Source organism: Bombina bombina, chromosome 3 (assembly GCF_027579735.1).
Source record: "Bombina bombina isolate aBomBom1 chromosome 3, aBomBom1.pri, whole genome shotgun sequence".
NCBI lineage: Eukaryota > Metazoa > Chordata > Amphibia > Anura > Bombinatoridae > Bombina > Bombina bombina.
The window spans coordinates 164,895,822-164,919,886 of record NC_069501.1 but is presented as its reverse complement, the minus strand read 5'-3'; the positions used below and the strand labels follow the sequence as shown (position 1 = coordinate 164,919,886).

The 24,065-nt window shown below is 39.9% G+C and overlaps 1 protein-coding gene across 1 annotated transcript in view; it reads left to right on the top strand.

The window, feature by feature from the left end:
- The window catches only part of GBE1 (1,4-alpha-glucan branching enzyme 1), a gene marked incomplete in the record, with an annotated part of 419,714 nt that overhangs the window by 233,385 nt on the left and 162,264 nt on the right, over positions 1–24,065 (top strand).

Below are 24,065 nucleotides of genomic sequence, written 5' to 3'. Positions count from 1 at the left end.
GGTTATGTATGTTGTTGTTTTTGAGAATTATATATAGATACCATTATAAAAATGAGCACCAAAGTACCGGCTTTTTAAGAGTTGTTTCTTTCATGTAATTGGCAAGAGTCCATGAGCTAGTGACGTATGGGATATACAATCCTACCAGGAGGGGCAAAGTTTCCCAAACCTCAAAATGCCTATAAATACACCCCTCACCACACCCACGCTTCAGTGTTACAAACTTTGCCTCCTATGGAGGTGGTGAAGTAAGTTTGTGCTAAGATTTCTACGTTGACATGCGCTTCTCAGCATTTTGAAGCCCGATTCCTCTCAGAGTACAGCGAATGTCAGAGGGACATGGAGAGTATTACCTATTGAATGCGATGATTTTCCTAACAGGGTCTTTTTCATTGGTTCTCTGTTATCGGTCGTAGAGATTTATCTCCTACCTCCCTTTTTCAGATCGACAATATACTCTCATATACCATTACCTCTACTGATAACTGTTTCAATACTGGTTTGGCTATCTGCTATATGTGGATGGGTGTCTTTGGTAAGTATATTTTTATTTCTTAAGACACCTCAGCTATGGTTTGGCACCTTATGCATTTTTATAAAGTTCTAAATATATGTATTGTACTTATATTTGCCATGAGTCAGGTTCATGTATTTCCTTTTGCAGATTGTCAGTTTCATATTTGGGAAAGTTAATATTGAGAAATATTTTTCTTACCTGGGGTTTAGTCTTTTTTTCAATTGACTACTGTTTTAAATTGCAGGCTGTCTTAGGCTTGCGGGTGCGCTAAATGCTACACTTTATTGGCGCGAGAATTTTTTGGCGCGAAAAGGCACGTCCGTTGATGCAAGTTCGTCATTTACGGCATCATAGTTGACGCAGGGGTTCACACAGGGTTGCATCGTTAGTGACGCTAGTGTGTCATTTCCGGACCTGGTTGGCACCAAAAAAAATTTCAGTTACGTTGTACTTTTTTCATTATTTTTTACCCCATTGCTTTTGCCTCTTGCCTTTTTCTATGTCAGAGGGCTATGCTATTTGCATTTTTTCCCATTCCTGAAACTGTCATATAAGGAAATTGATAATTTTGCTTTATATGTTGTTTTTTCTTTTACATTCTGCAAGATGTCTCAATCTGATCCTGCCTCAGAAGTATCTGCTGGAACTTTGCTGCCTGACATCGGTTCTACCAAAGCTAAGTGCATTTGTTGTAAAATTGTGGAGATTATATCTCCTAATGTCATTTGTATTAGTTGTCATGATAAACTTTTACATGCAGATAGAGTGTCCATCTGTAATAGTACATTGCCGGTTGCAGTTCCTTCAACTTCTAATGTACATGATATACCTATGAATTTTAAAGAATTTGTTACTGATTCTATTCAGAAGGATTTGTCTGCATGTCCACCTTCTAATAAGCGTAAGAGGTTTTTTAAAATTTCTCATAAAGTTGATGAAATTTCAAATGACCGACAACATAATGAATTATCCACCTCTGATGAGGATCTATCTGATTCAGAAGATCCTTCCTCAGACATTGACACTGACAAATCTACTTATTTATTTAAAATAGAGTATATGCGTTCTTTGTTAAAAGAAGTGTTAATTACTTTGAATATTGAGAAAGCTAGTACTCTTGATATTAAAACCAGTAAACGTTTAAATGCTGTTTTTAAACCTACTGTGTTTACTCCAGAGGTTTTTCCTATTCCTGATGCTATTTCTGACATGATTTTTAAGGAATGGAATAAGCCAGGTACTCCTTGTAATCCTTCTGCAAGGTTTAAAAAAATCTATCCTTTACCAGCGATGGCAATAGAGTCTTGGGAAAAGATCCCCAAAGTTGATGGGGCTATTTCTACTCTTGCTAAACGAACCACTATTCCTATGGAAGATAGTACTTCCTTTAAAGATCCTTTAAATAGGAAGCTTGAATCTTATCTAAGGAAAGCTTATTTATATTCAGGTCATCTTCTTAGGCCTGCAATTACTTTGGCTGATGTTGCATCTGCTTCAACTTTTTGGTTGGAGAATTTAGCGCAACAAGAATTGAATTCTGACATATCTAGCATTTTTCGCTTACTGCAAGATGCTAATCATTTTATTTGTGATGCCATTTTTTATATTAACAAAATTGATGTTAGATCCATGTCTTTAGCTAGAAGACCTTTGTGGCTTAAATCTTGGAATGCTGATATGACATCTAAATCTTGATTACTATCTCTTTCTTTCCAAGGTAATAATTTATTTGGTTCTCAGTTGGAGTCTATTATTTCAACTGTTACTGGGGAGAAAGGAGTTTTCTTTCATGTAATTAGCAAGAGTCCATGAGCTAGTGACGTATGGGATATACATTCCTACCAGGAGGGGCAAAGTTTCCCAAACCTCAAAATGCCTATAAATACACCCCTCACCACAACCACAAATCAGTTTTACAAACTTTGCCTCCTATGGAGGTGGTGAAGTAAGTTTGTGCTAGATTCTACGTTGATATGCGCTCCGCAGCAGGTTGGAGCCCGGTTTTCCTCTCAGCGTGCAGTGAATGTCAGAGGGATGTGAGGAGAGTATTGCCTGTTTGAATTCAATGATCTCCTTCTACGGGGTCTATTTCATGGGTTCTCTGTTATCGGTCGTAGAGATTCATCTCTTACCTCCCTTTTCAGATCGACGATATACTCTTATATTTATACCATTACCTCTGCTGATTTTCGTTTCAGTACTGGTTTGGCTTTCTACAACATGTAGATGAGTGTCCTGGGGTAAGTAAGTCTTATTTTCTGTGACACTCTAAAGCTATGGTTGGGCAGTTTTTTATAAAGTTCTAAATATATGTATTCAAACATTTATTTGCCTTGACTCAGGATGTTCAACATTTCCTTATTTCAGACAGTCAGTTTCATATTTGGGATAATGCATTTGAATATATAATTTTTATCTTACCTTAAAAATTTGACTTTTTCCCTGTGGGCTGTTAGGCTCGTGGGGGCTGAAAATGCTTCATTTTATTGCATCATTCTTGGCGCGGACTTTTTTGGCGCGAATTTTTTTTTCTATTTCCGGCGTCATACGTGTCGCCGGAAGTTGCGTCATTTTTTACGTTTTTCGCGCCAAAAATGTCGGCGTTCCGGATGTGGCGTCATTTTTGGCGCTAATAGCATTTAGGCGCCAAATAATGTGGGCGTCAATTTTGTCTCCACTTTATTTAAGTCTCATCATTTGTTGCTTCTGGTTGCTAGAAGCTTGTTCACTGGTATTTTTTCCCATTCCTGAAACTGTCATTTAAGGAATTTGATCAATTTTGCTTTATATGTTGTTTTTTCTATTACATATTGCAAGATGTCCCACGTTGCAACTGAGTCAGAAGATACTACTGGAAAATCGCTGCCTGGTGCTGGAACTACCAAAGCTAAGTGTATCTGCTGTAAACTTTTGGTAGTTGTTCCTCCAGCTGTTGTTTGTATTAAATGTCATGACAAACTTGTTAATGCAGAAAATATTTCCTTTAGTAACATACCATTACCTGTTGCAGTTCCATCAACATCTAATGTTCAGAGTGTTCCTGATAACATAAGAGATTTTGTTTCTGAATCCATTAAGAAGGCTATGTCTGTTATTTCTCCTTCTGGTAAACATAAAAAGTCTTTTAAAACTTCTCTTTATACAGATGAATTTTTAAATGAACATCATCATTCTGATTCTAATGATTCTTCTGATACAGAGGATTCTGTCTCAGAGGTTGATGCTGATAAATCGTCATATTTATTTAAAATGGAATTTATCCGTTCTTTACTTAAAGAAGTCCTAATTGCATTAGAAATTGAGGATTCTGGTCCTCTTGATACTAAATCTAAACGTTTAGACAAGGTCTTTAGATCTCCTGTGGTTATTCCAGAAGTTTTTCCTGTTCCTGGTGCTATTTCTGAAGTAATTTCCAGAGAATGGAATAATTTGGGTAATTCATTTACTCCTTCTAAACGTTTTAAGCAATTATATCCTGTACCGTCCGACAGATTAGAGTTTTGGGACAAAATCCCTAAAGTTGATGGGGCTATTTCTACCCTTGCTAAACGTACTACTATTCCTACAGCAGATGGTACTTCCTTTAAGGATCCTTTAGATAGGAAAATTGAATCCTTTCTAAGAAAAGCTTATCTGTGTTCAGGTAATCTTCTTAGACCTGCTATATCATTGGCTGATGTTGCTGCAGCTTCAACTTTTTGGTTGGAAACTTTAGCGCAACAATTAACAGATCATGATTCTCATAATATTATTATTATTCTTCAACATGCTAATAATTTTATTTGTGATGCCATTTTTGCTATTATCAGAGTTGATGTCAGGTTTATGTCTCTAGCTATTTTAGCTAGAAGAGCTTTATGGCTTAAAAATTGGAATGCTGATATGTCTTCTAAATCGACTCTACTTTCCTTTTCTTTCCAGGGTAATAAATTATTTGGTTCTCAGTTGGATTCTATTATCTCAACTGTTACTGGTGGGAAAGGAACTTTTTTACCACAGGATAAAAAATCTAAAGGTAAAAACAGGGCTAATAATCGTTTTCGTTCCTTTCGTTTCAACAAAGAACAAAAGCCTGATCCTTCATCCTCAGGAGCAGTTTCAGTTTGGAAACCATCTCCAGTCTGGAATAAATCCAAGCCTTCTAGAAAAGCAAAGCCAGCTTCTAAGTCCACATGAAGGTGCGGCCCTCATTCCAGCTCAGCTGGTAGGGGGCAGATTACGTTTTTTCAAAGAAATTTGGATCAATTCTGTTCACAATCTTTGGATTCAGAACATTGTTTCAGAAGGGTACAGAATTGGTTTCAAGATAAGACCTCCTGCAAAGAGATTTTTTCTTTCCCTTGTCCCAGTAAACCCAGTGAAAGCTCAAGCATTTCTGAAATGTGTTTCAGATCTAGAGTTGGCTGGAGTAATTATGCCAGTTCCAGTTTTGGAACAGGGGCTGGGGTTTTATTCGAATCTCTTCATTGTACCCAAGAAGGAGAATTCCTTCAGACCAGTTCTGGATCTAAAAATATTGAATCGTTATGTAAGGATACCAACATTCAAAATGGTAACTGTAAGGACTATCTTGCCTTTTGTTCAGCAAGGGCATTATATGTCTACAATAGATTTACAGGATGCATATCTGCATATTCCGATTCATCCAGCTCACTATCAGTTCCTGAGATTCTCTTTCCTGGACAAGCATTACCAGTTTGTGGCTCTGCCGTTTGGCCTAGCTACAGCTCCAAGAATTTTTACAAAGGTTCTCGGTGCCCTTCTGTCTGTAATCAGAGAACAGGGTATTGTGGTATTTCCTTATTTGGACGATATCTTGGTACTTGCTCAGTCTTCACATTTAGCAGAATCTCATACGAATCGACTTGTGTTGTTTCTTCAAGATCATGGTTGGAGGATCAATTCACTAAAAAGTTCATTGATTCCTCAGACAAGGGTAACCTTTTTAGGTTTCCAGATAGATTCAGTGTCCATGACTCTATCTTTGACAGACAAGAGACGTCTAAAATTGATTTCAGCTTGTCGTAACCTTCAGTCACAATCATTCCCTTCGGTAGCCTTATGCATGGAAATTCTAGGTCTTATGACTGCTGCATCGGACATTATCCCCTTTGCTCGTTTTCACATGCGACCTCTTCAGCTCTGTATGCTGAACCAATGGTGCAGGGATTACACAAAGATATCTCAATTAATATCTTTAAAACCGATTGTCCGACATTCTCTGACGTGGTGGACAGATCACCATCGTTTAATTCAGGGGGCTTCTTTTGTTCTTCCGACCTGGACTATAATCTCAACAGATGCAAGTCTTACAGGTTGGGGAGCTGTGTGGGGGTCTCTGACGGCACAAGGGGTTTGGGAATCTCAGGAGGTGAGATTACTGATCAATATTTTGGAACTCCGTGCAATTTTCAGAGCTCTTCAGTCTTGGCCTCTTCTGAAGAGAGAGTCGTTCATTTGTTTTCAGACAGACAATGTCACAACTGTGGCATACATCAAGGAGGGACTCACAGTCCTCTGGCTATGAAAGAAGTATCTCGAATTCTGGTTTGGGCGGAATCCAGCTCCTGTCTAATCTCTGCAGTTCATATCCCAGGTATAGACAATTGGGAAGCGGATTATCTCAGTCGCCAAACGTTGCATCCGGGCGAATGGTCTCTTCACCCAGAGGTATTTCTTCACATTGTTCAAATGTGGGAACTCCCAGAAATAGATCTGATGGCTTCTCATCTAAACAAGAAACTTCCCAGGTATCTGTCCAGATCCCGGGATCCTCAGGCGGAGGCAGTGGATGCATTATCACTTCCTTGGAAGTATCATCCTGCCTATATCTTTCCGCCTCTAGTTCTTCTTCCAAGAGTAATCTCCAAGATTCTGAAGGAATGCTCATTTGTTCTACTGGTAGCTCCAGCATGGCCTCACAGGTTTTGGTATGCGGATCTTGTCCGGATGGCCTCTTGCCAGCCGTGGACTCTTCCATTAAGACCAGACCTTCTGTCGCAAGGTCCTTTCTTCCATCAGGATCTCAAATCCTTAAATTTAAAGGTATGGAGATTGAACGCTTGATTCTTGGTCAAAGAGGTTTCTCTGACTCTGTGATTAATACTATGTTACAGGCTCGTAAATCTGTATCTAGAGAGATATATTATAGAGTCTGGAAGACTTATATTTCTTGGTGTCTTTCTCATCATTTTTCCTGGCATTCTTTTAGAATTCCGAGAATTTTACAGTTTCTTCAGGATGGTTTAGATAAAGGTTTGTCCGAAAGTTCCTTGAAAGGACAAATCTCTGCTCTTTCTGTTCTTTTTCACAGAAAGATTGCTAATCTTCCTGATATTCATTGTTTTGTACAAGCTTTGGTTCGTATAAAACCTGTCATTAAGTCAATTTCTCCTCCTTGGAGTTTGAATTTGGTTCTGAGGGCTCTTCAAGCTCCTCCTTTTGAACCCATGCATTCATTGGACATTAAATTACTTTCTTGGAAAGTTTTGTTCCTTTTGGCCATCTCTTCTGCCAGAAGAGTCTCTGAATTATCTGCTCTTTCTTGTGAGTCTCCTTTTCTGATTTTTCATCAGGATAAGGCGGTGTTGCGAACTTCTTTTGAATTTTTACCTAAGGTTGTGAATTCCAACAACATTAGTAGAGAAATTGTGGTTCCTTCATTATGTCCTAATCTTAAGAATTCTAAGGAGAAATCGTTGCATTCTTTGGATGTTGTTAGAGCTTTGAAATATTATGTTGAGGCTACTAAGTCTTTCCGAAAGACTTCTAGTCTATTTGTCATCTTTTCCAGTTCTAGAAAAGGTCAGAAAGCTTCTGCCATTTCTTTGGCATCTTGGTTGAAATTCTTAATTCACCATGCTTATGTCGAGTCGGGTAAAACTCCGCCTCAAAGGATTACAGCTCATTCTACTAGGTCAGTTTCTACTTCCTGGGCGTTTAGGAATGAGGCTTAGGTTGATCAGATTTGCAAAGCAGCAACTTGGTCCTCTTTGCATACTTTTACTAAATTCTACCATTTTGATGTGTTTTCTTCTTCTGAAGCAGTTTTTGGTAGAAAAGTACTTCAGGCAGCGGTTTCAGTTTGAATCTTCTGCTTATGTTTTCATTAAACTTTATTTTGGGTGTGGATTATTTTCAGCAGGAATTGGCTGTCTTTATTTTATCCCTCCCTCTCTAGTGACTCTTGCGTGGAAAGATCCACATCTTGGGTAGTCATTATCCCATACGTCACTAGCTCATGGACTCTTGCTAATTACATGAAAGAAAACATAATTTATGTAAGAACTTACCTGATAAATTCATTTCTTTCATATTAGCAAGAGTCCATGAGGCCCACCCTTTTTGGTGGTTATGATTTTTTTGTATAAAGCACAACTATTCCAATTCCTTATTTTATATGCTTTCGCACTTTTTTTTATCACCCCACTTCTTGGCTATTCGTTAAACTGATTTGTGGGTGTGGTGAGGGGTGTATTTATAGGCATTTTGAGGTTTGGGAAACTTTGCCCCTCCTGGTAGGAATGTATATCCCATACGTCACTAGCTCATGGACTCTTGCTAATATGAAAGAAATTAATTTATCAGGTAAGTTCTTACATAAATTGTTTTTTTGCCTCAGGATAAAAAACCTAAGGGTAAATCTAAGGCTTCTAATCGTTTTCGTTCCTTTCGTCAAAATAAGGAACAAATACCTAATCCTTCCTCCTTCCTCAAATTGGAATAAATCCAAGCCTTTCAAGAAACCAAAGTCAGCCCCTAAATCCGCATGAAGGTGCAGACCCTCATTCCAGCACAGCTGGTAGGGGGCAGATTAAGGTTTTTCAAGGATGTTTGGATAAATTCTGTCCAAAATCAATGGATTCAGAACATTGTCTCTCAGGGGTACCGAATAGAATTCATGTTAAGACCTCCTGTGAAAAGATTTTTTTCTCTCATGCATCCCAGTGAATCCAGTAAAAGCTCAGGCTTTCCTGAAGTGTGTTTCAGATCTGGAGGTTTCAGGGGTAATCATGCCGGTTTCTTTTCAGGAACAAGGCCTGGGGTTTTATTCAAATCTATTTATTGTCCCAAAGAATGAAAATTCATTCAGACCAGTTCTGGAGCTGAAAATTTTTAATCGTTATGTAAGAGTACCAACTTTCAAGATGGTGACTATAAGGAGTATTCTATTCTGCCTTTTGTTCAGCAAGGACATTATATGTCTACAATAGACTTGCAGGATGCTTACCTTCATATTCCGATTCATCCAGAACATTATCAGTTCCTGAGATAATCTTTTCTAGACAAGCATTACAAATTTGTTGCTCTTCCATTTGGCCTAGCAACAGCTCCATGAATCTTTTCAAAGGTTCTGGGTGCCCTACTCTCTGTAATCAGAGAACAGGGTATTACGGTGTTTCCTTATTTGGACGATATCTTGGTACTAGCTCAGTCTTTACATTCTGCAGAATCTCACACAAATCAACTTGTGTTGTTTCTTTGAAAACATGGTTGGAGGATCAATTTACCAAAAAGTTTTTTGATTCCTCAGACAAGGGTCACCTTTTTAGGTTTCTAGATAGATTCAGTGTCCATGACTCTGTCTCTAACAGACAAGAGAAGTTTGAAATTGGTTGCAGCATGTCGGCACCTTCGGTCTCAGTCATTCCCTTCAGTGGCTATGTGCATGGAAGTTTTAGGCCTCATAAATGCATCATTGGACGCGATTCCTTTTGCTCGTTTTCACATGAGACCTCTCCAGCTTTGCATGCTGAATCAATAGTGCCGGGATTATACAAAGATCACTATTAATATCCTTAAATCCCAATGTTCGACACTCTCTGACGTGGTGGTTAAATCACCAGCGTTTAGTTCAAGGGGCCTTATTTGTTCGGCCAACTTGGATTGTGATCACAACTGATGCGAGTCTTTCAGGTTGGGGAGCTGTCTGGGGATCTCTGACAGCACAAGGGGTTTGGAAATCTCAAGAGGCGAGATTACCAATCAATATTTTAGAACTCTGTGCAATTCTCAGAGCTCTTCAGTTTTGGCCTTTGTTGAAGAGAGAACCGTTCATTTGTTTTCAGACAGACAATATCACAACAGTGGCATATGTCAATCATCAGGGTGGGACTCACAGTCCCCTAGCTATCAAAGAAGTATCTCGGATACTTGTTTGGGCGGAATCCAGCTCTTGTCTAATTTCTATGGTTCATATCCCAGGTGTAGACAATTGGGAGGCGGATTTTCTCAGCCGTCAGACTTTACATCCAGGGGAGTGGTGCCTCCATCCGAATGTGTTTTCTCAGATTGTTCAGATGTGGGGTCTTCCAGATATAGATCTGATGGCTTCTCATCTAAACAAGAAACTTCCCAGATACCTGTCCAGGTCCAGAGATTCTCAGGCGGAGGCAGTGTATGCTCTGACAATTCCTTGTTGTTATCAACCTGCTTATATCTTCCCGCCTCTAGTTCTTCTTCCGAGAGTGATCTCCAAGATTATCATGGAACAATCATTTGTGTTGCTGGTGGCTCCAGCATGGCCCCACAGGTTTTGGTATGCGGATCTTGTCCGGATGTCCAGTTGCCAACCTTGGCCACTTCCGTTAAGGCTGGACCTACTGTCTCAAGGTCCGTTTTTCCATCAGGATCTCAAATCATTAAATTTGAAGGTATGGAAATTGAACGCTTAGTATTAAGTCATAGAGTTTTCTCTGACTATGTTACAAGCTCGTAAATCTGTCTCTAGGAAGATTTATTATAGAGTTTTAAAGACTTACATTTCATGGTGTTCTTCTCATAAATTCTCTTTGCATTCTTTTAGAATTACTAGAATTTTACAGTTTCTCCAGGATGATTTGGATAGGGGTTTGTCTGCAAGTTCCTTGAAGCGACAAATCTCTGCTCTTTCTGTTTTATTTCACAGAAAGATTGCTAATCTTCCTTATATTCACTGTTTTGTACAGGCTTTAGTTTGTATTAAGCCTGTCATTAAATACATTTCTCCTCCTTGGAATCTTAATTTGGTTTTGAAGGCGCTACAGGCTCCTCCTTTTGAGCCTATGCATTCTTTGGATATTAAACTACTTTCTTGGAAAGTGTTGTTCCTTTTGGCTATCTCTTCTGCTAGAAGAGTTTCTGAGCTATCTGCTCTTTCTTGTGAATCTCCTTTTCTGATTTTTCATCAGGATAAGACTGTTTTGCGGACTTCATTTTAATTTTTACCTAAGATTGTGAATTCTAACAAAATTAGTAGAGAAATTGTTGTCCCTTCCTTGTGTCCTAATCCTAAGAATCCTTTGGAAAGATCCTTACATTCGTTGGATGTGGTAAGAGCTTTGAAATATTATGTTGAAGCTACTAAAGATTTCAGGAAGACTTCTAGTCTATTTGTTATATTTTCTGGTCCTAGGAAAAGTCAGAAGGCCTCTGCTATGTCCTTGGCTTCTTGGTTAAAGCTTTTGATTCATCGAGCTTATTTGGAGTCGGGTCAAGCCCCGCCTCAGAGAATTACAGCTCATTCTACTAGATCAGTCTCCACTTTGTGGGCTTTTAAGAATGAAGCTTCAGTTGATCAGATTTGCAAAGCAGCGACTTGGTCCTCTTTGCATACATTTACTAAATTCTACCGTTTTGATGTATTTGCTTCTTCTGAAGCAGTTTTTGGTAGAAAAGTTCTTCAGGTAGCTGTTTCAGTTTGATTCTTCTGCTGTTGTTTTAAGTTTTTCTTTTCTTAATGAGAATAACTTATATTTGGGTAGTGGATTATTTTTTCAGCATTTGGCTGTTGTTTTTTTTTTGCATAATTTATGTAAGAACTTACCTGATAAATTCATTTCTTTCATATTGGCAAGAGTCCATGAGGCCCACCCTTTTTATGGTGGTTATGATTTTTTGTATAAAGCACAATTATTCCAAATTCCTTTGATGCTTTTTACTCCTTTCTTTATTACCCCACTTCTTGGCTATTCGTTAAACTTAATTGTGGGTGTGGTGAGGGGTGTATTTATAGGCATTTTGAGGTTTGGGAAACTTTGCCCCTCCTGGTAGGATTGTATATCCCATACGTCACTAGCTCATGGACTCTTGCCAATATGAAAGAAATGAATTTATCAGGTAAGTTCTTACATAAATTATGTTTTTTTGGCACCTTACTTGATTCTATTGTTTTGTTTTTTTCCATACGTAAGTGCTTACCGCGTCTCACAATATATCAGTCTTTGTGAGACGTCATTATTATGCGCACTTTAATTCTGCACCAAAATTTCCCTTAAAAGACCCGCCCCCCTTTATCGTGTACCCTTAAACACATCAAGGGCTTTATATCAGCTAGATGTTTTTTTGTTTTATACTCTTTACTTCACATAGCATTTTTTTAAATTACATGTGTTCTTTCAGGTGGTATTAGCATTTTTTTTTTTATTTTTTTTTAAATCAATCTTTTCCATACCTCAAAGCTATTTTATTTTTTACAATAAAGGGGATTATATTTATACTTGCACATTTTTTTTATTTTTTTTTGTCTTAATGGTGCACCATCCTGTCCCTGTAGTTCCAATAGAAACTGAGCTGGCTGAACTCTCCTTTCTACCAAATCTAAGTGTGCTTATTTTAAAACAACTGAAGTAGCTTCTTTAACTCTTTTTATGTGACTCATCTTTTAGAATTGTTTATTGCATACCAATCTAATGATGTTTCTATGTGTACACATGCACCAACTGTTTGTTCCATACAGATGGATGCAGATGGCGTACCCCCAACAATAAAAAAAAGTTTATTGCTACTGCCATTGAAAGGACCCTAACTGCACTACCACCTTCAAATAAATGTAAGCGGTCAGTTCTGGTATTACCTTCTACTAGTAATATATGCACTGATCAACAAAATACTGAAGTATCCTCTAATTATGAGGATTTCTCTTATTCTAAGGATCCATCATCAGATACAGAACCTGATAATTCTTCTTTTTTGTTTAAAATTGAGCACATTTGGTCACTTTTAAAAGAAGTCTGTTTACTTTAGGGATTCGTCAGAACAGAAAACTGTCCCCTCCTGTAAATCCCCTGGCTCAGCCTGGGGACCTTCTGCAAATCGGAATAAGTCCAAACAGTATAAGAAACCTAATCTAACCTCTGAGACCTCACTAAGATGCGGCCCCTAATCCAGTACTTTTGGTGGGAGGCAGATAAAAACTTTTTCAAGAACTCTGGTTAGAATCTGTCCAAAATCCCTGGATTCAGAACATACTTTGTCATGGATATCGGATTGGATTAAAATTGCGTCCTCTCATGGGGAGATTTTTTTCTCACCCATATAACAAAACATCCTCTAAAGCAGTGCTTTCCAAACTGTGTGTCGGGACACACTAGTGTGTCGGCAGCAGTGTGTAGGTGTGTCCCTGCTTCAGCACAAATATTTTTACATTTTTTTTTTTTGGTTTCTGACTTTCCGCCTGCCTGCTACGCATATCACATGGTTGACACATGATTGATACCTTGTGGGTCACAGATCATCTTAACCAATTGGCGCAGCTCAGTGGGAACTGAAATTATTCCCATTGGCGGCTTTGGCGGCACATTGGCTCCTGACTGCACGTGTAGTTTCCTTAATTGGCTCATGACTGCATATATAGTCATTGAGTGGGACAGCAGTGTGTTTGCAGCGCGTGCAGTAGTCAGTCGGACTCACAGAGCTCTGAGAGCGGCAGCTTAAACGCTTAGCTGAAGTCAGAAGTCAGAGGGGTTTATTGCAACTAGCTCCCAGTAGTGCATTGCTGCTCTAGCTCTTGATATATGGATAGGAACTGGAAACTTAAAAATGCTTGATGATGAAATGTGAGTGTCTTTATTTAATATTCCACCAATTAATCAGAAATTATGTTCATCCCATCAACCTCATACATCCAATTAAAACAGAATTTATGTTTACCTGATAAATTTCTTTCTCCAACGGTGTGTCCGGTCCACGGCGTCATCCTTACTTGTGGGATATTCTCTTCCCCAACAGGAAATGGCAAAGAGCCCAGTAAAGCTGGTCACATGATCCCTCCTAGGCTCCGCCTACCCCAGTCATTCGACCGACGTTAAGGAGGAATATTTGCATAGGAGAAACCATATGGTACCGTGGTGACTGTAGTTAAAGAAAATAAATTATCAGACCTGATTAAAAAAACCAGGGCGGGCCGTGGACCGGACACACCGTTGGAGAAAGAAATTTATCAGGTAAACATAAATTCTGTTTTCTCCAACATAGGTGTGTCCGGTCCACGGCGTCATCCTTACTTGTGGGAACCAATACCAAAGCTTTAGGACACGGATGAAGGGAGGGAGCAAATCAGGTCACCTAAATGGAAGGCACCACGGCTAGCAAAACCTTTCTCCCAAAAATAGCCTCAGAAGAAGCAAAAGTATCAAACTTGTAAAATTTGGTAAAAGTGTGCAGTGAAGACCAAGTCGCTGCCCTACATATCTGATCAACAGAAGCCTCGTTCTTGAAGGCCCATGTGGAAGCCACAGCCCTAGTGGAATGAGCTGTGATTCTTTCGGGAGGCTGCCGTCCGGCAGTCTCGTAAGCCAATCTGATGATGCTTTTAATCCAAAAAGAGAGAGAGGTAGAAGTTGCTTTTTGACCTCTCCTTTTACCTGAATAAACAACAAACAAGGAAGATGTTTGTCTAAAATCCTTAGTAGCATCTAAATAGAATTTTAGAGCGCGAACAACATCCAAATTGTGCAACAAACGTTCCTTCTTTGAAACTGGTTTTGGACACAGAGAAGGTACGATAATCTCCTGGTTAATGTTTTTGTTAGAAACAACTTTTGGAAGAAAACCAGGTTTAGTACGTAAAACCACCTTATCTGCATGGAACACCAGATAAGGAGGAGAACACTGCAGAGCAGATAATTCTGAGACTCTTCTAGCAGAAGAAATCGCAACTAAAAACAAAACTTTCCAAGATAATAACTTAATATCAACGGAATGTAAGGGTTCAAACGGAACCCCCTGAAGAACTGAAAGAACTAAATTGAGACTCCAAGGAGGAGTCAAAGGTTTGTAAACAGGCTTGATTCTAACCAGAGCCTGAACAAAGGCTTGAACATCTGGCACAGCTGCCAGCTTTTTGTGAAGTAATACCGACAAGGCAGAAATCTGTCCCTTCAGGGAACTTGCAGATAATCCTTTTTCCAATCCTTCTTGAAGGAAGGATAGAATCCTAGGAATCTTAACCTTGTCCCAAGGGAATCCTTTAGATTCACACCAACATATATATTTTTTCCAAATTTTGTGGTAAATCTTTCTAGTTACAGGCTTTCTGGCCTGAACAAGAGTATCGATAACAGAATCTGAGAATCCTCGCTTCGATAAAATCAAGCGTTCAATCTCCAAGCAGTCAGCTGGAGTGAAACCAGATTCGGATGTTCGAACGGACCCTGAACAAGAAGGTCTCGTCTCAAAGGTAGCTTCCAAGGTGGAGCCGATGACATATTCACCAGATCTGCATACCAAGTCCTGCGTGGCCACGCAGGAGCTATCAAGATCACCGACGCCCTCTCCTGATTGATCCTGGCTACCAGCCTGGGGATGAGAGGAAATGGCGGGAACACATAAGCTAGTTTGAAGGTCCAAGGTGCTACTAGTGCATCCACTAGAGCCGCCTTGGGATCCCTGGATCTGGCCCCGTAGCAAGGAACTTTGAAGTTCTGACGAGAGGCCATCAGATCCATGTCTGGAATGCCCCACAGGCGAGTGACTTGGGCAAAGATTTCCGGATGGAGTTCCCACTCCCCCGGATGCAATGTCTGACGACTCAGAAAATCCGCTTCCCAATTTTCCACTCCTGGGATGTGGATAGCAGACAGGTGGCAGGAGTGAGACTCCGCCCATAGAATGATTTTGGTCACTTCTTCCATCGCTAGGGAACTCCTTGTTCCCCCCTGATGGTTGATGTACGCAACAGTAGTCATGTTGTCTGATTGAAACCGTATGAACTTGGTCCTCGCTAGCCGAGGCCAGGCCTTGAGAGCATTGAATATCGCTCTCAGTTCCAGAATATTTATCGGTAGAAGAGATTCTTCCCGAGACCAAAGACCCTGAGCTTTCAGGGATCCCCAGACCGCGCCCCAGCCCATCAGACTGGCGTCGGTCGTGACAATGACCCACTCTGGTCTGCGGAACGTCATCCCCTGAGACAGATTGTCCAGGGACAGCCACCAACGGAGTGAGTCTCTGGTCCTCTGATTTACTTGTATCTTCGGAGACAAGTCTGTATAGTCCCCATTCCACTGACTGAGCATGCACAGTTGTAATGGTCTTAGATGAATGCGCGCAAAAGGAACTATGTCCATTGCCGCCACCATCAACCCGATCACTTCCATGCACTGAGCTATGGAAGGAAGAGGAACAGAATGAAGTATCCGACAAGAGTCTAGAAGTTTTGTTTTTCTTGCCTCTGTTAGAAAGATCCTCATTTCTAAGGAGTCTATAATTGTTCCCAAGAAGGGAACCCTTGTTGACGGGGATAGAGAACTCTTTTCCACGTTCACTTTCCAGCCGTGAGATCTGAGAAAGGCCAGGACAATGTCCGTGTGAGCCTTTGCTTGAGGAAGGGACGACGCTTGAATCAGAATGTCGTCCAGGTAAGGTACTACTGCAATGCCCCTTGGTCTTAGCACCGCTAGAAGGGACCCTAGTACCTTTGTGAAAATCCTTGGAGCAGTGGCTAATCCGAAAGGAAGCGCCACGAACTGGTAATGTTTGTCCAGGAATGCGAACCTTAGGAACCGATGATGTTCCTTGTGGATAGGAATATGTAGATACGCATCCTTTAAATCCACCGTGGTCATGAATTGACCCTCCTGGATGGAAGGAAGAATAGTTCGAATGGTTTCCATCTTGAAAGATGGAACCTTGAGAAACTTGTTTAAGATCTTGAGATCTAAGATTGGTCTGAACGTTCCCTCTTTTTTGGGAACTATGAACAGATTGGAGTAGAACCCCATCCCTTGTTCTCTTAGTGGAACAGGATGAATCACTCCCATTTTTAACAGGTCTTCTACACAATGTAAGAACGCCTGTCTTTTTATGTGGTCTGAAGACAACTGAGACCTGTGGAACCTCCCCCTTGGGGGAAGTCCCTTGAATTCCAGAAGATAACCCTGGGAGACTATTTCTAGCGCCCAAGGATCCAGAACATCTCTTGCCCAAGCCTGAGCGAAGAGAGAGAGTCTGCCCCCCACCAGATCCGGTCCCGGATCGGGGGCCAATATTTCATGCTGTCTTGGTAGCATTGGCAGGTTTCTTGGCCTGCTTTCCCTTGTTCCAGCCTTGCATTGGTCTCCAAGCTGGCTTGGCTTGAGAAGTATTACCCTCTTGCTTAGAGGACGTAACACTTTGGGCTGGTCCGTTTTTACGAAAGGGACGAAAATTAGGTCTATTTTTCGCCTTGAAAGGCCGATCCTGAGGAAGGGCGTGGCCCTTACCCCCAGTGATATCCGAGATAATCTCTTTCAAGTCAGGGCCAAACAGCGTTTTCCCCTTGAAAGGAATGTTTAGTAGCTTGTTCTTGGAAGACGCATCAGCCGACCAAGATTTCAACCAAAGCGCTCTGCGCGCCACAATAGCAAACCCAGAATTCTTAGCCGCTAACCTAGCCAATTGCAAAGTGGCGTCTAGGGTGAAAGAATTAGCCAATTTGAGAGCATTGATTCTGTCCATAATCTCCTCATAAGGAGGAGAATCACTATCGAGCGCCTTTATCAGCTCATCAAACCAGAAGCATGCGGCTGTAGTGACAGGGACAATGCATGAAATTGGTTGTAGAAGGTAACCCTGCTGAACAAACATCTTTTTAAGCAAACCTTCTAATTTTTTATCCATAGGATCTTTGAAAGCGCAACTATCCTCTATGGGTATAGTGGTGCGTTTGTTTAAAGTAGAAACCGCTCCCTCGACCTTGGGGACTGTCTGCCATAAGTCCTTTCTGGGGTCGACCATAGGAAACAATTTTTTAAATATGGGGGGAGGGACGAAAGGAATACCGGGCCTTTCCCATTCTTTATTAACAATGTCCGCCACCCGCTTGGGTATAGGAAAAGCTTCTGGGAGCTCCGGCACCTCTAGGAACTTGTCCATTTTACATAGTTTCTCTGGGATGACCAACTTTTCACAATCATCCAGAGTGGATAATACCTCCTTAAGCAGAATGCGGAGATGTTCCAACTTAAATTTAAATGCAATTATATCAGGTTCAGCCTGTTGAGAAATGTTCCCTGAATCAGTAATTTCTCCCTCAGACAAAACCTCCCTGGCCCCCTCAGATTGAGTTAGGGGTCCTTCAGAGATATTAATATCAGCGTCGTCATGCTCTTCAGTAACTAAAACAGAGCAGCCACGCTTACGCTGACAAGGGTGCATTTTGGCTAAAATGTTTTTGACAGAATTATCCATTACAGCCGTTAATTGTTGCATAGTAAGGAGTATTGGCGCGCTAGATGTACTAGGGGCCTCCTGAGTGGGCAAGACTCGTGTAGACGAAGGAGGGAATGATGCAGTACCATGCTTACTCCCCTCACTTGAGGAATCATCTTGGGCATCATTGTCATTATCACATAAATCACATTTATTTAAATGAACAGGAATTCTGGCTTCCCCACATTCAGAACACAGTCTATCTGGTAGTTCAGACATGTTAAACAGGCATAAACTTGATAATAAAGTACAAAAAACGTTTTAAGATAAAACCGTTACTGTCACTTTAAATTTTAAACTGAACACACTTTATTACTGCAATTGCGAAAAAACATGAAGGAATTGTACAAAATTCACCAAATTTTCACCACAGTGTCTTAAAGCCTTAAAAGTATTGCACACCAAATTTGGAAGCTTTAACCCTTAAAATAACGGAACCGGAGCCGTTTTAACACTTTAACCCCTTTACAGTCCCTGGTATCTGCTTTGCTGAGACCCAACCAAACCCAAAGGGGAATACGATACCAAATGACGCCTTCAGAAAGTCTTTTCTAAGTATCAGAGCTCCTCTCACATGCGACTGCATGCCATGCCTCTCAAAAACAAGTGCGCCACACCGGCGCGAAAATGAGGCTCTGCTTATGCTTTGGGAAAGCCCCAGAGAATAAGGTGTCTAATACAGTGCCTGCCGATATTTATAATATCAATATACCCAGATAAAATGATTCCTCAAAGCTAAATATGTTTTAAAACTGAATCGATTTAGCCCAGAAAAGTCTACAATCTTAATAAGCCCTTGTGAAGCCCTTATTTACCATCGAAATAAACATGGCTTACCGGATCCCATAGGGAAAAATGACAGCTTCCAGCATTACATCGTCTTGTTAGAATGTGTCATACCTCAAGCAGCAAGAGACTGCACACTGTTCCCCCAACTGAAGTTAATTGCTCTCAACAGTCCTGTGTGGAACAGCCATGGATTTTAGTTACGGTGCTAAAATCATTTTCCTCATACAAACAGAAATCTTCATCTCTTTTCTGTTTCTGAGTAAATAGTACATACCAGCACTATTTTAAAATAACAAACTCTTGATTGAATAATAAAAACTACAGTTAAACACTAAAAAACTCTAAGCCATCTCCGTGGAGATGTTGCCTGTACAACGGCAAAGAGAATGACTGGGGTAGGCGGAGCCTAGGAGGGATCATGTGACCAGCTTTGCTGGGCTCTTTGCCATTTCCTGTTGGGGAAGAGAATATCCCACAAGTAAGGATGACGCCGTGGACCGGACACACCTATGTTGGAGAAAATAGTAAGTAGCTTAAAAAAAAAAATAGTAAGTAGCTATTGGTGTTATTAAACTTTTTTTAATTCTTGCACATACTTAGTGTTACTTGTAAATGCATTTTGTTATTATATGATTTATGTATGTGTCCGTATCTCTTAAAACAATTTATTTTAACCTCCTGTTTGCCAGTACAACTGAATTAATTACTGTGTCGCGAAATGATGTAGGTCTAAAAAGTGTGTCACCAACATGAAAAGTTTGGAAAGCTCTGCTCTAAAGGCTCAAGCATTTCTAAAATGTGTGTTCGAACCTAGAAAATATGGGAGTAATTGTTCCAGTACCTTTACATGAACAAGGGATGGGTTTTTATTTAAATCTCTTCATTGTGCCGAAAAGTGAAAATTCTTTCAGACCAATTCTGGATCTAAAATTTCTAAACAAGTTTGTAAGAATTCATACTTTCAAAATGGAAACTATTCAGACTATTCTGCCTTTTTGTTTAGCCAAGGTCACTTTATGTCCACAATAGATTTACAGGATGCTTACCTTCACATCCCTATCCACCAAGAGCATTATCTTTTGGCCTAGCTACAGCTCTAAGAATATTTTCAAAGATTCTCGGTGCCCTTCTATCTGTAATTAGGTATTGTAGTATTTCCTTATTTGGATGAGATCTTTGTACTAGCTCAATCTTACCATTTAGCAGAATCTCACATGAATGTTGTAGTTTCTTCGAAAACATAATTGGAGGATCAATTTACCAAAGAGTTCCTTGATACTTCTAACAAAAGTAACCTTTTTGGGTTTCCAGATAGACTCAGATCCCTAGTCTTACCAATCTGCTCATATATTCCCCCCCCCCCCCGTTCCAAAATAAAGATGGAGTGGTCGTCAGTTAATCTGATAGCCCCTGCGTGGACCCACAGGATTTGGTATGCAGATCTAGTTTGGATGTCCAGATGCTTGTCGTGGACTCTTCCTCTAAGACCAGACCTTCTGTCTCAGGGTCCCTTCTTCCATCCAGGTCTAAAGTCTCTAAACTTAATGGCATGGAGATTGAACGGTTAGTTCAGTCGTAGAATATTCTCAGACTCAGTGATTAACACTATGATTTAGGCCGGAAAACCTGTTTTAAGAAAGATCTATCATAAAGTTTGGAAAACGTATATTTCATGGTGTTCTACTCATTATTACTCCTGGCATTATTTTAGAATTCCTAGGATTCTTCAGTCTGCCAGTACTTTGAAAGGACAAATCTCTGCTCTTTATGTAATGTTCCACAGAAAAATTGTTCATTTACCAGGTATTTTTTTTTTTGTTCAGGCGTTAATACAAATTACACCTATTTCTCCTCCCTGGAGTCTTAACCTAGTGCTAAAGGTCTTACAGGCTCCTCCATTTGAGCCTATCCATAGTTTCAACATTAAGCTACTTTCATGGAAAGTTTTTTGTTTCTTTTGTCTAGAAGAGTTTTTGAATTGTTTGCTTTCTTGTGAGTCTCCTTATCTGATTTCCCATCAAGATAAAGCTGTTATGCGGACTTCATTCACATTTTTACCTAAGGTTGTTAAGTCTCACAACATTAATAGGGAAATTATTGTTTATTCCTTGTGTCCTAATCCGGAAAATGCTACTGAAAAAGCTTTGCATTCTTTGGATGTTGCTAGAGCATTAAAATATTATGTCGATGCTACTAAGGATTTCAGACAGACTTCTAGTCTGTACTGTTTTAAGAAAAGCCAGAAGGCCTCTGCTTTTTCTTTAGCCTCTTGGTTGAAACTTTTGATTCACAAAGCTTTTGTAGGCGGGTCAGTCTCCGCCTCAGAGAATTCTAATTCTCTGAGGCGGAGACTGACCCGCCTACAAAAGCTTTGTGAATCAAAAGTTTCAACCAAGAGGCTAAAGAAATAGCAGAGGCCTTCTGGCTTGTCTTAAAACAGTACAGACTAGAAATACCCCAGTTCTTAATACTGTGTATTGCCCCTTTAACCTCAATGACAGCTTGAAGTCTATTGTGGTATTTGTGGATCTTCTCAGATGGTAAAGCTGACCATTCTTCCTGGCAAAAAGCCTCCAGTTCCTGTAAATTCTTGGGCTGTCTTGCATGAACTGCACATTTGAGATCTCCCCAGAGTGGCTCATTGATATTGAGTTGCATACGAAGAGAGAAGCGCTCTACCAGGAACGAACAACACCTCAGTGGCTTGTTCTATGGCGATTTACCATCCGGAAGCAGCCTCTTTTAGACCAGTGTGCTTTTCACAGAGAAAAACTTTCCTGAAGTATATCAGTCTGATCCCGCCAAATAAGGTCAGTCCAACCCCGAAATACCAGGCAATTCTCCTCTGAACAAGGAACATGACAGCCCCAGATGATCGTTTCAGCCTCCTATGGGCCTCGTAAGTGAGGTGCAGCCACATTCCTCTAAGCACACTGGGCAAGGAGTCCATGTCTGGTTTCCCCCATCACCCATAGGGACATTTCCCCAGGGTCATATTAATTTGCATAAGAAGAGAGAAGCGCTCTACCAGGAACAAACAACCGCTTAGTGGCTTGTTCTATGGCGATTTACCACGCGGAAGCAGCCTCTTTTAGACCAGTGTGCTTTTCACAGAGGTCAGGAGAATGAGATGGCCACTCCAGAACCTTCACTTTATCCTGCTGTAGCCAATGACAGGTTGACTTGGCCTTGTGTTTAGGACCATTGTAATGTTGGAATGTCCAAGTACGTCCCATGCGCAGCTTCCGGGCTGATAAATGCAAATTTTCCTCCAATATCCCCACATCCCCAAAACATCGGGAGGGGGGGGGGGGGGCATTGATTAGTGAATTGCAGATTTGTCATATTTCAATCAATTGAGCAATATGGCGGGCAGAGGAACGGCGCTTATCTTTCTATCATAAAATGGTAGAAATCTCAGAATATCAGTATATAGTTAAAATTTGATGAATGAAAGCCTCACTATTTTTTTTTTTTTTAAATTCTATCCTATGACGTAAGCAAGTGCGCTCAACTTTACATTCACTTGTATGGCAACATGCATACAAACAACCACTACCACCACAACTACACACAAGCTACAGTGCAGCAGTTCATCAAATATCAACATCCTGTGCATACAGTAAAACAGATATGTAGGGCTGCAACTAACGATTATTTTCATAATCGATTAATCGGCCGATTATTTTTTCGATTAATCGACTAATCGGATAAAAAGAGAATCAATAATAGTTTTCTATGTTTTAAATAAAATCCACATAATGAGTGTTACAAATATAAACTTCAGACTAAAACTTTACATTAACACAACTGTTTCTTCAATTTTTAAGCAGCAGAGAACAGTTTTATAATTAAACAAAACCACAAACTGTTTGAAAAGAGGTAGAACTAGAAAGAGTTAGACTATCACTGTTAATAACATTCTGTTATTCACTCTTTCAGAAACTTTGCATTGAAATGCAAACATCTCAACATGTCCACATGCTTCTGGCTAAGGCTGGTTCTCTGTTTGCAGCTATATTTCCTGCAGCAGAGAAAAGGCTGTTGATGTGTATAAGTAGGGTTTTGCCAATTTCACCAAAGTGGGATATTAATCTTTGTTAGCTCTTCACCAATGCTAAGTGTTTCCTACCTTGGCAAGGGGCCTCTCAATAAAGTAACCCTTGACTTCCTTCTAACATAAAAATATCTTGAATATCTATATGCAATGGTAAATAACCAGCTATAAGGTTAGGGGAAATATCTAGTGCGTTCTAAAAATAACAAATATATACTTATAAAGGTTGAATCTGGTACATATCACAATTTATTAAAAATATAAAAAAACAATAAAAAACAAAATCAGAAGCGCTAAGGATACAATAACTGGACAAAGCCTTTCACATTTATTTATACAGTACATATAATCAGCAATAGCAAGCAATACGCTAATAATTGTGCAAACAGATAATAGTGCACATCAATTTAAATAACTCCCATCAATCTAGGGGCAAGGTGTAAACAACAAGCTTGGCACTATATCATGAAAAGCATAGTTCCAAATCACCAGATTTAATATAAACAATCCAAATGATGACTATTATATCTGGTTTGCACATAAGCCAGTGGTAGTTGTAAACGTATACTGTCTTGAAAAAGTGAAAAGTAGACGTCTGTAGATGTCCTTTAGGCTAAGGACCTAACCATAAAACACAGAACCATGTGCAGGAGTTTATTGGAGTGAAGCAGCTGGTGTTGTGCACAGACCAACTAATTGCAAACCGATTAATCGATTATGAGATTCGTTGACAACTATTTTCATAATCGATTATTATCGATTATGACGATTAGTTGTTGCAGCTCTACAGATATGTATGTGCATATCCATATTTAAAAACTTTATTTTTTTTTAAATTCGTAACTGATACAATCGTGCAGTTTAGTCACAGGATCAATCTAATCAAACTTAAGCAATATAGTGAACTTTCAGGGCTTTATAGGGGGTAGCTAGCATTGCTAAATGTCAGGGAGGTCTGGCAATGCCTAGCAAGTATTGACATAATGTTTGTTAGAACATTGTCCAGGAAATATGTACAAGTTATTACTAGTAGTGGCTGCCGATAGCGGTTATAAACAGGATATATCTATCTTTCTGTAACAGACAAACTTTCATGTATTGTTATAGGAGATGCTCTCAGTACCTGTGTGATTGCCATACCCGGTCATTATCTGGCATGACCGCTAAAATAGAAGTAATAAACATAACGTCCGGTTGTCATGGATACCACCCGCTACTAGGATAATGTGTATCGAACTTTCTAAAGTAGTAGTC